The 15,307-nt window shown below is 44.0% G+C and overlaps 1 protein-coding gene across 10 annotated transcripts in view; it reads left to right on the plus strand.

Moving 5' to 3' along the window:
• Positions 1 to 1,623: 1,623 nt before the first annotated feature.
• s1pr2 (sphingosine-1-phosphate receptor 2) overlaps positions 1,624 to 15,307 on the plus strand; it is a 91,221-nt gene continuing 77,537 nt past the window's right edge. For 7 of the 10 annotated variants that reach the window (XM_072564456.1, XM_072564453.1, XM_072564455.1 and 4 more), the window contains exon 1: positions 1,624 to 2,077. The gene's annotated coding sequence lies outside the window, so the exon portion shown is untranslated. The remainder of the gene's footprint in view (positions 2,078 to 15,307) is intronic. The other 3 variants (XM_072564461.1, XM_072564460.1, XM_072564458.1) reach the window with 1 other exon arrangement.

Consider the following 15,307-nt stretch of genomic DNA (forward strand, 5'->3'; position numbering starts at 1 on the left):
TGGATGGGTATGTGAATAGGAAGGGTTTAGAGGGCTTTGGGCCAACTGCTGCCAATTGGCCTAGATTAATTTAGGATATCTGGTCAGCATGGAGGAGTTGGACCGAATGGTCTGTTTCTGTGCTGTACAGATCTATGACTCTATAACTAGTGATTAGTAATAAATGCTGATCCATAACCCCTAGTTTAAAATTAATTTAAGAAGCTCAGTAAAGCTTTCATTTGCAGTCACACATTAAAGATCACATTATCAATTCAAAATCTATCCTGCAGAGATTTTCCTGCACATCCAAACACTTCATCTATTGTGTCTATTGCTCTCGATGTGGTCTCCGCTACACTGGGAGACAGGACGCCAACTCCCGGAACATTTCAGGGAACATCTCTGGGACACACACACACTCCGTAGCCGACCACTTCAACTCCCCCTCCCACTCTGCCAAGGACATGCAATACCTGGGCCTCCTCTACCGTCAAATCCAAGCCAGGAGGAAGAATGCCTCATCTTCTGCCTTGGCACCCTCCAACCACACAGCATGAACATCAACTTCACCAGGTTCCTCATTTCCCCTCCATTCACCTCAACCCAGATCCATACCCTCCAACTCGGCACCATCCTCTTGAACTGTCCTACGTGTACATCTTCCTTCCCACTGGTCTGCTCCACCCTCCACTCCAAGCTATTCACCTGCATCTACCTATCGCCTTCCCAGCTACCTTTCCCCCATTCCCACTCTCCGAATTATCTTTCAGCTGCCTTCACCTCCCCGACCCCTCCCCCCACCCTCACATTCCTGACAAAGAGTTTATGCCTGAAACATTGACTCTCCTGCTTCTTGGATGCTGCCTGACTTGCTGTGCTTTTCCAGCACTATACTCTTTGACTCTGATCGCCAGCATCTGCAGTCCTCACTGTCTCTCAATAATCAAAACACTCAACTGACTCATGTATGAAACAGGTGAGACATATGATGGTCACCATCTGAACACACCTGACTAACTAACTTTACGGATACACAGCATTTTAAAACAAGCCTGAGGTCTGGTACAACTCAGTGCAGTGTCTGATAAATGCACACTGTATAGAGTGTGAAATGACTAATTGTTATCTGAGGCTGTGTCTGGAAGCATGTCCAGCAATGTTAAAGATTTGATGGGAGCAGCTTTCAATCTGTTATTACTATTCTCCCTGCTTCTTGATTCTACTCTTTACCAAAGTACTCCAACCAACCGTGGTTCACGTGAAACCATTGCTGTGACACAGGTCTGCATCCAACTTCCATAAAAATACTCACACACACACGCACATATACAGACACACAAAGATGGGCAGGCAGAGACACACAGACAGACAGACAGACAGACAGATACACACGCACATTGCTGGAAGCTTGCCCGTTCTGCCTATTGCTTTACATATATTTGACAAAGACCATAAACAGTGCATCAGGGCCCTTGTCTAACAGCCATTCTGTTCTCTAATATATCCCAGTACCTCCCCTCCCCCACATAATCACTATAACAAAGAGTCAATTCTGTGGAGCACACTGCAGCTCTTATTTCACAAACCTGCCTGCAGTCTCTTTCCCAGGAAATCTGAAACCTGAAGCTAATGCAGCTGCTGTGCTGCACAAAGCTTGGACTAATTTCAGGATAGGAAGTGTGGGCTGAATTTGCCTTTCTTAGTCTGTGTGAATCATTTCTCTGCACTGAATTATGGCACAACTTTAAAACTCCTGCAACCCAGGACATGAGGCAGAGATGAACAGGACACCCAGGCTGGAAAGTATTCCGTTTTTATAAGGTGGATTAATATGTTAATGTGTTGGTCTCACAACCCGGTTGAATGTGTTCTCATCACAGATATCCAGACAAAGCTGAGAACAGGTCAGAGTGTGGCTCAGTCTGAAGAAACAGCATACCGAGCAGCTAAATCTGTCCTGTTCTGGTAACCAAACAAAGACAGAGCAGTCCAACACAATCGTGAAGGAATGAACGTCAGTTACAGCATTCACTGTCCAGGAGCAGAAAGCAGATATCACAACTCACAAAGCCAAGAATTCCAGCCTTGTCATACGGTATTGTTTAAGAGTGAAATTTTATACATACACAGTAATCTGCTGCATGTGCAAACTGCACCAGGCAATTAAGGAGGGTTGCACTGAACAAGAGTACACGGGGTGAAGCAAACAGGGCACGGAACTGTTTCCGGCCTCTCCTTGAGCTTTTCTCATTGCTGAGTTCGATGGGACAGCCCACCTGAAAATGTAAAGGAGTATGAGAACAGACCCATCTTGGGAAAAACTCCAACTCCAATTCTCCATTATTTCCTGGAGAATATGCAACTCTTCAAGAATAGAACAACAGAACACAAAACCAAGGAGAATGCCCTTCTCTACACTACTTAAATATGGCGTTTAGATCCTTGACAGGATCTCTGAAGGCCATAAGTTGCAATGCCATGTTTGGGATGGCGTCATTGCTGGCAATGTCAACATTATTTACCCATTTCTAGTTGCTCATTAAGTTGGGATGTTATAAGACATGCTGATCAATTATAAATGTGGAAGGGAGGGATTTTCCATGTATCTGCTGCTGCAGTCAGTTTGGATGTTGGAGATCACATTGAAGCTTAATGCAGCTCTCCCAGTTCTTCAAAAATACCTTGGATAGGCTGGGACTTTTTTCACCGGAGCATAGGAAGTTGAGGGGTGACCTTTTAGAGGTTTCTAAAATCATGAGGGGTATAGATAAGGTGAATGGTAGATGTCTTTTCCCTAGGGTGGGGGATGTCAAGACCAGGGGGTGACAGTGCGAGGAGAAAGATTTTAAAAAGACTTGAGCAGAACATTTTTTGCACAGAGAGTGGTTCATGTGTGGAATGCAGTTCTAAAGGAAGTGGTAGATGTGGGTATAGTCAAAACATTTAAAAGATAATGGTATAACGGCTACAGAAAGGAAGTTTGAGGGGGATCTGCCTCTGGAGGTAGTATGGGCTGAAGTCAGAAATAGGAAAGGTGCAGTCACCTTGTTGGGTGTTTACTATAGGCCCCCCAATAGCAGCAGAGATGTGGAGAAACAGATTGGGAAACAGATTTTGGAAAGGTGCAGAAGCCACAGGGTCGTAGTCATGGGCGACTTCAACTTCCCAAATATTGATTGGAAGCTCTTTAGATCAAGTAGATTGGATGGGGCGGTGTTTGTGCAGTGTGTCCAGGAAGCTTTTCTCACGCAGTATGTAGATTGTCCAGCCAGAGGGGAGGCCATATTGGATTTGGTACTCAGTAATGAACCGGGATAAGTGATGGGCTTGTTAGTGGGTGAACATTTTGGTGATGGTGACCAGAATTCTGTGACTTTCACCTTGGTTATGGAGAGAGATAGGTGCGCACAACAAGGTAGATTTTACAATTGGGGGAAGGGAAATTACGATGCTGTAAGACAGGATTTGAGGAGCATACGTTGGGAGCATAGGCTGTCAGGGAAGGATGTAGTGGAAATGTGGAACCTTTTCAAGGAGCAGATACGACGTGTCCTTGATATGTATGTACCTATCAGGCAGGAAAGAAATGGTCGTGTGAGGGAGCCTTGGCTGACGAGGGAGGTTGAATGTCTAATAAAGAGGAAGAAGGAGGCTTACATAAGGTTGAGGAAACAGGGTTCAGACAGAGCAGTGGAGGGATACAGGATAGCCAGAAGGGACCTGAAGAAAGGGATTAGGAGAGCTAAGAGAGGGCATGAAAAATCCTTGGCGGATAGGATCAAGGATAACCCCAAGGCATTTTATGGGCATGTGAGAAACCTGAGAATGACGAGAACGAGGGTAGGTCCGATCAAGGACAGTAGTGGGAGACTGTGTATTGAGTCGGAAGAGATAGGAGAGGTCTTGAACAATTACTTCTCTTCAGTATTTACGAATGAGAGGGACCGTATTGTTGAAGAGGAGAGTGTGAAACGGACTGGTAAGCTAGAAGAGATACTTGTTAGGAAGGAAGATGTGTTGGACATTTTGAACAACTTGAGGATAGACAAGTCCCCCGGGCCTGACGGGATATATCCTAGGATTATGTGGGAAGCAAGAGAGGAAATTGCAGTACCGTTGGCAATGATCTTCTCGTCTTCACTGTCAACGGGGGTGGTACCAGGGGACTGGAGAGTAGCGAATGTTGTGCCCCTGTTCAAAAAAGGGAATAGGGATAACCCCGGGAATTACAGGCCAGTTAGTCTTACTTCTGTGGTAGGCAAAGTAATGGAAAGGGTACTGAGGGATAGGATTTATGAGTATCTGGAAAGACACTGCTTGATTAGGGACAGCCAGCACGGATTTGTGAAGGGTAGGTCTTGCCTTACAAGTCTTATTGAATTCTTCGAGGAGGTGACAAAGCATGTGGATGAGGGTAGAACAGTGGATGTAGTGTACATGGATTTTAGTAAGGCATTTGATAAGGTTCCCCATGGTAGGCTTATGCGGAAAGTCAGGAGGCATGGGATAGAGGGAAATTTGGCCAATTGGATAGAAAACTGGCTAACCGGTCGAAGTCAGAGAGTGGTGGTAGATGGTAAATATTCAGCCTGGAGCCCAGTTACAAGTGGACTTCGGCAGGGATCAGTTCTGGGTCCTCTGCTGTTTGTAATTTTTATTAATGACTTGGATGAGGGAGTCGAAGGGTGGGTCAGTAAATTTGCAGATGATACGAAGATAGGTGGAGTTGCGGACAGCGAGGAGGGTATTTGTCATTTGCAAAGGGACTTAGATATGATGCAGAGCTGGCCTGAGGAGTGGCAGATGGAGTTCAACCCTGCCAAGTGTGAGGTTGTCCATTTTGGAAGAACAAATAAGAATGCGGAATACAGAGTTAATGGTAGGGTTCTTAGTCAGGTGGAGGAACAGAGGGATCTTGGGGTCTATGTACATAGATCTTTGAAAGTTGCCACTCAGGTGGATAGAGTTTGTAAGAAGGCCTATGGTGTATTATCGTTCATTAGCAGAGGGATTGAATTCAAGATTCGTGAAGTGATGTTGCAGCTGTACAGGACTTTGGTTAGGCCAGAGTTGGAGTACTGTGTGCAATTCTGGTCGCCTCACTTTAGGAAAGATGTGGAAGCTTTGGAGAGGGTGCAGAGAAGATTTACCAGGATGTTGCCTGGAATGGAGAATACGTCGTACAAGGATAGGTTGAGAGTTCTCGGCCTTTTCTCGTTGGAACGGCGAAGGATGAGGGGTGACTTGATAGAGGTTTATAAGATGATCAGAGGAATAGATAGAGTAGACAGTCAGAAACTTTTTCCCCGGGTACAACAGAGTGTTACAAGGGGACATAAATTTAAGGTGAAGGGTGAAAGGTATAGGGGAGATGTCAGGGGTGGGTTCTTTACCCAGAGAGTGGTGGGGGCATGGAATGCCCTGCCCGTGGGAGTGGTAGAGTCAGAATCATTGGCAACCTTTAAGCTGCATTTGGATAGGTACATGGATGGGTGCTTAATGTAGGATAGAAGTTCGGCACAACATCGTTGGCCGAAGGGCCTGTTCTGTGCTGTATTGTTCTATGTTCTATGTTCTATATTTAGATAAGTACATGAATAAGAAGTGTTTGGAGGGATATGGGCCAAGTGCAGGCAGGTGGGACCATTTAATTTGGGACAATGTTCAGCATGGTCTGCTTGGAATGAAGGGTCTGTTCTGGGCTGCATGACTCTCTGATTCAATGGAGGTCCACCCATGGATTTGACCAAGGAACAGAAACAGAAACAGAAAATAGAAACAAGAGTAGGCTATTCGATCCTTCAAGCCATTCCAGGTGCTCCACCTGGTTGATCAACTCATTTCCCTGTTTCTGCTTTCTCCAATAATCTTTGATTTCTTTAGCCAGAAGAACTGTATCTAACTCCTTCTTGAAAATATTCAATGTTTTGACATCAACTGTTTTCTGTGATAGAGAATTCCATAGGTTCACATTCTTGGGTAAAGACATCCCTCCTCATATCAGTACTAAATGGCCCATCCCACATCCTTAAAGAGTGACCTATCTAGGATAACAGCAGAATATCCTGGATGGGGTCAGCTGTCCCTTTGACTTTGTGGTTGAAAGTTGTTGGAAGTATTCTTTCCAGCTTCGTCAAATGTCTTTGTCAACCTTCCAAAGAGAAAGACAATACTGCAAACAAGGACGATTCTTTCTGTTAGACCTTGCCCCATGGATGGCCCTGATGGCTTCAAAAAGTTTTACATGGGAAGCCAGTCCCCGTGGTGACCAGTGGGCTGTCAGATTTCCTGGATCTTCTTTCCCCTTGACTGATCACTTGTGTTGCAGAGTTGTCTTTGGAAATCAACCTTGAGCTGTTGCCTTGACTTGCAAACTTTGGGTTGTTCCAGCAGGCATTCGTTTCTGATGCAGGAGGTTACATATTCCAGCATGGTTTTCATCAAATCAGTCCTGATAGCGATGGTGCTGGAACCCAACGGTCTGGAAACTGGTATCTAGTGCAGTCAACATCCCATCTCGCTGAAGTGGGAGCTGGGTTTGTGAATATTTCCCAAATTGGCCGTCTGATGCTTTTGGAATTCCTGTTGTCGGTGGGCCACTTTAACACTGAGACGCCGATCTCCCCCTCTTGGACTGAACAGAGTGTGTTGTCCTGATTATATTCCAGCCGAGCGCTTCAAAGCTAATGAGCTTTTGCTCACCCTGCGACTCTGCGCACCCTTCTTGTAAGGATTTGTAAGGAAAATGAACTCCTTCTGACTTCATGAAGGTGATCACTATAACTATCTCCAAAAACCACATTGTGGAAACTTTCGAGATATTTCTCTGATGTCCAAAACAGAGAAAATCTTGTCCATTTTTCTGAATCACCTTCTTCCTGTAGTTCAGGAAATCTTCCCACAGACACAGTATGGGCTTTAAACTCTCCAGAGGAACCTCTGACATAGCCTTTGTCACCAGACAAAACAAGAAAAACTTCAGAAATGTTTCGTGGGTTCACTGAACTGAGCAGTAAATTGTGAGACTCTGTGGATTGTGCTTCAAAGTTTCAGGTGTCCACAAAACATTATCATAATCCTGAAGGCACTTCCTAATGATGTGACTACAAACACCTTGGGTGGAAGATGTGAAACAGACGCGTTAAAAATCTTAAACAGAAATTGCTGGAAAAACTCTTCAGGTCTGGCAGGTCTGGCAAACAAATCAGAGTTAACATTTCAGGTCCAGTGGCACTTCTTCAGAACTGAGAGTAGTTAGGAAATTGTTGGTATGTATACAGAAGGTGGGGTGTTGGGAGGGGGGAGAAGAATCAGGAGGTGGGTTACTCATCACAGTATCCTAGCCTCTGAACTATTGTATACAACATAATACAGCACAGGAAAAGGCCCTTCGGCCCACCAAGCCTGCACTGATTCTGACCCTTATTTAGACCCACTATTTATTGCCCATAAGTGGTTTCTATCCCCCTGTTTGCCTCCTGTTCATGTGCCTACCAAGATACACTTTAAATGTTGCTCGCATGCCTGCTTCCCCCACCTCCACTGACAGTATGTTCCAGGCACCCACCACCCTCTGTGTGAATCATTTTCCCTGCACTTCTCCCCTAACCTTTCCCCTTCTCACCTTGAATCTCTGCCCTCTTGTAATTGACCTTTCCACCCTGGGGGGAAAAAACCCTCTGACTATCCACCCGATCTAAGGCTCTCATAATTTTGTAAACCTCTATCAGGTTTCCCCTCAGCCTCCATTTTTCCAGTGAAAACAATCCAAGTTAATCCAACCTTTCCACATAACCAAAACCCTCCAGACTAGGCAACATCCTGGCAAACCTTCTGGGCACCCTCTCCAAAACATCCCCTTCCTTCTGGGAATGTGGTGACCAGAACTGCATGCAGTATTCCAAATGTGGCCTATCTAAAGTTTTATACAGCTGCAAAATAACTTGCTAACTTTGATATTGGATGTCCTGCCAATGAAAGCATTCATGCTGTGTGCCTTCCTGACCACCTTATCCACCTGAGTTGCCACTTTCAGGGATCGTGGACCTATACACCCAGTTCCTTCTGTATGTCAATTCTCTGAAGTGTTCTACCATTTATTGTATAATTTGCACTTAAATTTGATTTTCCAAAATGCATCACTTTGCATTTATCAAGATTAAACTCCATTCTCCATTTCTCTGTCCAAAATGAAGTCTGGAGCTGAGTGGCCCTGGCAGAACCTAAACTGGGCGTCACTGAGCAGGTTATTGCTGAGCAGGTGCTGCTTGATAGCTCTGTTGATGACACCTTCCATCACTGTACTGATGATAGAGAGTAGACTGATGGGGTGGTAATTTGCCAAGTTGTATTTGTCCTGCTTTTTTGTGTACAGGACACACCTGGGCAACTCTCCACACACCAGATCAGCTTTGTACAAACTAGATCAGTGAGTGTTTGACAATAAATATTTCTTTCTTGCGACCAGCCCCACAAGCTGTTCACTCACAAGAAGACTGTCATTATCTACGACCACCTACAAACATAGTGCATACTGAACTTTTATTGCAATACTTTTTTTTAAAGAGGATATATAACCAAAGCTCGACTGAGAATGAAATTTCCACACAATGGAATTCAATGACTTTCTGGACAGCCTGTGTGGATTATCCTTAGCCTTGAGGGAGACTCTGGGATGTCACACCTAACAGGTGTCAAGGAAGTCTCAAAGAGAAGGACATCAAAAGGAGAAAGGCATTGCAAACAGTATTGTAATTTCTGTGAGTTATTTCAGGCTGTGACCATGATGAAGAAAAAAGAGCAATCTGGCTGAGAAACATGTTTCTGTCTCTCAAGCATTGACAAGAATAGGAGTTCAATGTCAGCTTCACCTCTGCTCTGTGTGCTAGTGGGTGAAAGTGTCTGAAATAACTCCAAGAAGACTGGTATCTCATCACCAACTCACCCTTTATTTACATGTGCATAGTATATAACACTGACCCAACGAACTTAGAGCTGACTCCCAAAGTAAGCAGAACCTCTGACACTCCTGTTTATACCTGTCAGCCAGGGCTCCCCAATTGGTCCTGGTTAACATCCCCAATCAGGGAACTCATTTTCTATGAGATCCACTTGACTGACCTCATTCCAATCACTTCGGTGTCAGCTGAGAAATCCTCAGTATCCGTACGCTGCAGGTAATAGAACAAGTACACTCTCTTTGCTGCAAGCCAATCACAGTCGAAAGGAAGCAGGAAGCAGCTTACCCACAAAGGTAACATGTTGAAACAGCACTGTCAAGCCGCACTTGCTCAGCAATAACCTGCTCAGTGACACCCAGTTTGGGTTCTGCCAGGACTACTCAGCTCCTGACCTCATTACAGCCTTGGAGTGTTGGCCTACTGACATCAGTGTTACCAGTATCACCAATACAATGGTCTCAATGTCTCATCTTCTGCTGTTCCTGGAACTCTGATACTGATTTGTACATATTTTTAAATGTTATCTTTTTCAGACTCGCCTCCTGTTTTGAAACTGTTACTATTTTCTATCCTGGTTAATAACTAATAAACAGTAGGGAGGAGGGACTTAGGGAAGGGGTGTTGGAAATGCTATAGGTGGAAGGAGGTTAAGGTGAGGGTGATAGGTTGGAGTGGGAGTGGGGGTGGGGGCAGAGAGGTCAGGAAGAAAATTGCAGGTTAGGAAGGCGGTGCTGAGTTCGAGGGTTGGGACTGAGACAAGGTGGGGGGGGGAGGGGAAATGAGGAAACTTGAGAAGTCTGAGTTCATCCCTTGTGGTTGCAGGTTTCCTAGCTGGAAGATGAGGCGCTCTCCTCCAGCCGTCATCCATAGCAACACGACGGCTGGAGGAAGAGCGCCTCATCTTCTGCCTAGGAACCCTCCAACCACAAGGGATGAACTCAGATTTCTCAAGTTTCCTCATTTCCCTTCCCCCCACCTTGTCTCAGTCCCAACCCTCGAACTCAGCACCACCTTCCTAACCTGCAATCTTCTTCCTGACCTCTCCGCCCCCACCCCTCACTCCGGCCTATCACCCTCACCTTATCACCCTCACCTTAACCTCCTTCCACCTATCGCATTTCCAACACCCCTCCCCCAAGTCCCTCCTCCCTACCTTTATCTTAGCCTGCTTGGCACACTCTCCTCATTCCTAAAGAAGGGCTCATGCCTGAAACGTTGATTCTCCTGTTCCTTGGATGCTGCCAGACCTGCTGCGCTTTTCCAGCAACACATTTTCAGCTCTGATCTCCAGCATCTGTAGTCCTCACTTTCTCCTAATAACTAATAAACCACTCTTTTGTTCATTTAAGAAAGCTGGTTAAATTGCCCCTTTTAAAACATCAATTACTTTAGTGAGGGAGAAATAGATTCAAGGGCAAGAGATCCTTTGAAATTTAACCAACTGAAGGGGCAGTTGAAGAAAGAAGGGGAGCGAGTACGGTAACTTACCGATGAGGTATCCTGCCTGGAACCAGAACAAACAGAGGAACCTCACCAAGGGATAGGGCAGAAACTCACAATCCTGAGCAGATGGCACCCTCAAATCAAGGATCAGCCTCTGATGATATTGGCACTGACAGGTTTGGATCAGCAGGTCACCTGCTCTGGCACAGCTTTTGTCTGTCTCTTTCTTCACTTGCCCCCACACCATTCTCGACAGCTCTGGAAAAATATCCCTTCTCCCATTCAATCTCTTTGTCTTACAACCTTTCACTGACCTTCTCTTTGTCTTCATTCCAAACAGCCCTTTTACATCCTGATGAAAGCTCACTACCCTGAAACTCAGCTAGCTTGGCTTCCCCCTTTACAGATGCTACTTAGTATTTCTCAGCATTTTCTGTTTTAATTTCAGATTTCCTGAGATACCATGTCTCATATTGCCACATACAACCTTTGTTTGACAAAACAAGTGTCTATCAGATGATTTTCCATTTCTCAGTCTCTCAGCTGGTCATGGGTTAAAAATTGAGGTTAAGTGTAGCATTTAAAATTCTGTAATATTCTGAATTAGGTGCATTTTGGAAAACGTGGGTGAATCAGAGAGGCAGCTGTAGAAATGTCATTTTTTTCCAGAAACCATATCAGTACAGGTAATAGCTTTCCAGGAAATGTGGGCTGTAGTTTTTAAAAATCCCCTTATCAAAGGATAGCGGACTTGTGTTCTGAGTGTTGCAATGTTCACCACGGAGTCTCACCCACACTGTCTGCTTTCAGTATTTGGGAGATTCAGTTCAGTCATAGTCTACTTGAAAGCAGACATCTGGAAAGATATGAATTAATTAAAACTGAAAGCCATTCCAGTCTTGGTTTGCTTTATCCTTCACTATATTTTCACGTACTCAATTCAAAATGCTGGCAGTTGTACACTGTCATAGAGATTTAAAACAGTACCAACTCTCATTTTATAAACTCGGTGAAAGACTCATATTCAGTGAAAGGTTGTAATAAGATTGGGAAGGTTTATGAGATATTGATGCAAAAGTAACATACTGTGGATGCTGGAAATCTGAAATATTCTTTTTAAATGCTGGAACCCAGCAGGTCTGGCAGGATTTCTGGAGGAAGAATTTACTTTGCCTTTCATAACTTCAGGTTTAACGGCCACTGACATGAAAGCTCACTGACATTTTAACTGACAAATGTTAACCTTGTTTCTCTCTTCATCAATACTGCATGATCTGCTGAGCTTCTCCAGCAGTTTTTGATCTTATGAAAGATTGGATCACACAAAGACAGTGCAGCAAATTAAATAAAATAGTTCTATACTCCATCAACAATGTACCCTATCACTAACCTTATCCCAACCACTTAATCTCCCTACTTCCTGGGTTTTGAGTAACCACAACTAGAAAAAGGATGTGCTACTTTGGTTTTTATATCCAAGGAAGCATACACTATGCTTTTATTGGAGGTGGACAGCAAAGATTCTGTAGATTGTCTCATGAGATGCACAGGCTGTCTTAACATGAGAGGCTGAGTCAATTAAGCCTACAGTCTCTGGCATTTAGGAGAATGAGAGGATATCAAATTGAAACAAGTAAGATTCAATCCTAAGATATTGCTTTCCCCTGATCAGGAATCTGGAAATGGAGCTATAGTGCCAGGATAATGCACCAATCATTTACGATAGAGATGAGGAGAAATTACCTCACGCAAAGCTGGTACGAGATATTTGAATCTTTAAACCCCAAAGGATTGTGGGTGTTCTATCATTTAATATGTTTGGAGATGCATGGACATACCGTTTCTTGGGAAATTGAGGACTATGGGGAGATGATAGGTGAATAGAAATTGAGGCAAAATCATAATCATATGGAACAGGCCCAACAGCCTGTTTCCTGCTTCTATTTTCTTATGTTTTTCTGTATCTCTACCCTTATCAGGAACTCTCAAAATGCAGTTCATCTTCTTACACAGACATGTACACTCTATTCTGTAATAAACTTTACTAAACTGATTACATCGGTCAATTTTGACCAATGTGGGAGTTAAAATAAACTCATCACTTCCTTGATCTTTTCAGTCCAGTGGAACCCCAGAAGATGTGTTGCATGTTTGAAGCATTGCAACATTTTTGATTTGTCCCTAATGAATGAATCAAATTATCAGCTGCAACGGTTGTGAATGTCAATTGCAAAAGCTGTTAGATGTGTATGATAGGAGAACTGTGCCAAGACATTGTCTGGGCTGAGTGTGAGTGATGCAACGTAGCAGAATATCAGAAGGTCCTATCAAGAAACTTTGCATCCCAGATGGATAGAATCTATGCCTACAGCTTTAATTCCTGTCTTTTCCCTTGTCCCTCTGAGGAGGCACTGAGCAAACTCCAGATGCTTCAGTATGGGAAGGAAAGGAATCACTCTGACAGCAATAGTACCTTCAAGTAGATCATTGGAGACAGCAGCATATTTAAATAGTACCAGCCTCAAACATTCAAATTCTCATTTTAGACCTTCCTTCAACTTGAGTACATCTGAAATGTGAATGTCTATATTGGCTCCTGGTCCAACAGTGCTTTAATTTTAAAATTCTCATCCTTCCCTTGAAACCACTTATGGTTTTGTCCCTCACTTTCTGTGTAGCCTTCTCTAGCCCCACAGACCTCCGAGATCTCTACACTCCACTAATTCCAACCTATTTTCCTTCCTAATTTAAAACTGCATTGGCAGTTGCCAAAGTTTTAATATTCAATTTGTAGAGCTCTTCCCTGCTCTACCTCTCTCATTAATACCTACCTCACTCAGTAACATATTGGTCAACTGTCTTCACATCTCTTTAAGTAGCTCCAGTGTCGAATCTTGTCAGCAGATGCAAATGTCTTTGGATGTCTTAGACACTACAGAAACCTATGGTATTGTTGTTCAAATCAAACTCCTTGTTATTTAAAAGATTTGAAGGAGGGTTTTAAACGGTTCCCTTCCACCTCTGGAACTGGACACAGGGCACAATGAGGGAGAGTTGCTGAATGGTTTATTGCCTGGCTTCCTGGAGAACCTCGTCTGACCTGGCCTCTTAGTAACACAACGGCACTTTGTTGTTATACCCAATGGGGTATAAAGGAAACTGACTGTGCAATATATCATTGTATAACAGCTCAAGCAAATATACCAGCATCGTTTCCCCCTCTTCTCTCACAGTTTTGCTGCTTTCTCTGACATGGAAAGTTTTATTTGGCAGCACAAGGTTATTGGACTGCTCCTTCCTTGGCTGTAGATACTAGTGGAGCTCAGCTTGACTTATTCTCACCTGAAACTCACATCTGGACAGTCCAACAAAATGCAGAGTCTTGTTAGCACAACTGGGCTCTTGCTCACCCATTGAAAAGGCATCAAATCCAATCAGAATATGGACAAACCAGTACATTCTTGTGACCTGCCTGTCTCGGCCAATTGTTGCCTTTCTGAGCAGGCCAGTGCATGAGAGGTGCCGGGATTCTTGTCCATAAGCATTCTCCAGCGAACAGCTGGATATAGAAAAAGACAATGTGTACACATGGTGCTCACAAACACATGTACAAAGCAGATGTTAAAGGGCCTCTGGGTGTTTGTTAAAGTTTCCAGCTCAGGAGGAGAGGAGTTGCAGAGGAGTTTGTGGGAAATCACAGACATAATATAATGAAATGATGAGGTTAATATGAGAGAGTTCCTGGAGTGATCCCAGACCTTATGGAATGGAAGCTAATACATATGGAGCCCTGACTGTTCTGACATGAACAAACTTCTTCTAAAACTGATTCACAGAAGGGAAAGTGGGGATTGTGGTTTATGTATTATCATCACATCCACACTATTGTATCAGCTCCTGTAAAACTCCATCTTAGAGCTTGTTCCTTTGTGGTTTGTAAATCCACACCACTGGACACGCCATGTAACACACAGACTGACCATGGTAAATAGATACACAACAATCAGTGCTGGGACACTCAGTCCTGTTATACACTCACACTTCAAGCATAGAATCATACAGCATGGAAACAGACCCTTTGATCCAAATAGGAAGGATATTGTGAAACTTGAAAGGGTTCAGAAAAGATTTACAAGGATGTTGTCAGGGTTGGAGAGTTTGAGCTATTGGGAGAGGCTGAATAGGCTGTGGCTGTTTCCCTGGAATGTTGGAGGCTGAGGGGTGACCTTAAAGAGGTTTACAAAATCATGAGGAGCATGTTTAGGGTAAATAGACAAGGTCTTTTCCTTGGGGTGGCGGAATATAGAATTAGAAGGTGTAGGTTTAGGGTGAGAGGGGTAAAGTTTAACAGGGCCAAAGAGGCAACTTCTTCATGCAAAGGATGGTGTGTGTATGGAATGAGCTGCCAAAGGATGTGGTGAAGGCTGGTACAATTCCAACATTTAAAAAACATCTGGATGGGTACGTAAATAGGAAGGGTTTAGAGGGATATGGGCCAAGTGCTGACAAATGGAACTAGGTTAGGTTAGGATATCTGGTCAGCATGGACGAACTGGACCTAGTGGTCTGTTTCCATTCTGTACATCTCTATGACTCTACTGAAACTCATCTGCACTGACCAGACATCCTAATCTGACCTAATCCCATTTGCCAACATTTAGCCCATAACCCTCTAAACCCTTCCTATTCATGTACCCATCCAGATGCCTTTTAAATACTGTAATTGTACCAGCCTCCACCACTTCTAGAACCCATTCCATACATGTACCACCCTCTCACGCTAAACCTATGACGCCAAATTTTGGACTTCCCCAGCTTAGGAACAAGACCTTGTCTATTTACCTATCCATGCCCCTCATGATTTTTAGATTATTAGATTAGATTACAGTGTGGAAACAGGCCCTTCGGCCAAACAAGTCCAC

This window comes from Chiloscyllium punctatum, chromosome 46 (genome assembly GCF_047496795.1).
Source record: "Chiloscyllium punctatum isolate Juve2018m chromosome 46, sChiPun1.3, whole genome shotgun sequence".
In the NCBI taxonomy this organism is placed as follows: domain Eukaryota; kingdom Metazoa; phylum Chordata; class Chondrichthyes; order Orectolobiformes; family Hemiscylliidae; genus Chiloscyllium; species Chiloscyllium punctatum.